This window comes from Crocodylus siamensis, chromosome 3, assembly GCF_052110815.1.
Source record: "Crocodylus siamensis isolate JL-2025a chromosome 3, ASM5211081v1, whole genome shotgun sequence".
Classification (NCBI taxonomy): Eukaryota; Metazoa; Chordata; order Crocodylia; family Crocodylidae; genus Crocodylus; species Crocodylus siamensis.
The window spans coordinates 41,739,771-41,740,798 of NC_143397.1; the positions used below are offsets into that span (position 1 = coordinate 41,739,771).

The following is a 1,028-nucleotide window of genomic DNA, read 5'->3' on the forward strand; positions in this document are numbered from 1 at the left end:
AGCTCACACTTGTATATGCTGGCAATTTTAATTGGTATTTTACACAAATATCAAACCCCTATATAGCTGATTTGTAGTTCTTTATTGTTCTTTTAATCAATGTACTTACTGAACTGCAGCATTTTGAAGTGTGGGAACAAAAACAGTATGGAATTCTCTATATGAGTTTTACATCTTGTACTTACAACTATGGTGATCCTACCATAGTATATCTGATGTTTGTGCTTCCGTTATTTGTAAAGGATTTTTTTTTCTTTCTACTTTGTGGTTATTTTTAAGAACGTATTGGTGCGGTGGCAGTATTATAGCCAATGAGGTTAATCCAAGGCGCGATTATTGCTAGTTGAAATTTTTTATCTTTGCTTGGGTCTTTAGCATTACAGTCTGTCTTTCTATCACTAGGTGCTGTTTGAGTCCTCAGGCATCTGCAATTTTATCTAAACAACTGTCAATTTTTTCTGTGCATTACATAAGGCCTGGGTTATATCCATGGTTCACTTACCATACCTTGATTGGCCTTCTTGTTGTTATACTATAATTTCTTATGAATGGTTTCAGTTTTATAGTATTATTTCATACTGGGATTTCAGCTGATGTTTTCTATCCATCCAGCTCTGTTTTTTATTTGATCATGATTTGTCACTTTGAGTCTTAAAAACTTTTTTGCAGGTATGACAGACCTGAACTTTTTGATTATTAAAATCTGTGTGTGTGTGGAGCCCATAATTCTATATATGTGATTTGGTGGTTTAGAAACAGATGTAAAGATGTTAACCATCTTCTTTTGCCTAATTAGCATCCACTTAACTATTCATATATCTTTCTCAGATAATTCACTGGTCTGTAGATTACATGGAATACTCTTCATGGTATGTCCAGGCAAGTGCAGATGTGTGGTATGTGGTACCACAAACCCCATCTAAAGCATTGCACACCACACACCACACATGCAGGCCTTCCCCATGCTGCTAATTTGCAGTGCAGGACAGTTTTTGACTGCAGGAAGATCCCAGGTTAAAAAAACCTAC

At 35.7% G+C, this 1,028-nt stretch overlaps 1 pseudogene; it reads left to right on the plus strand.

Annotated features, from left to right (window-relative positions):
• Positions 1-282: 282 nt before the first annotated feature.
• On the plus strand, positions 283-442 carry LOC149868224 (U4 spliceosomal RNA; annotated as a pseudogene).
• Positions 443-1,028: the final 586 nt, after the last annotated feature.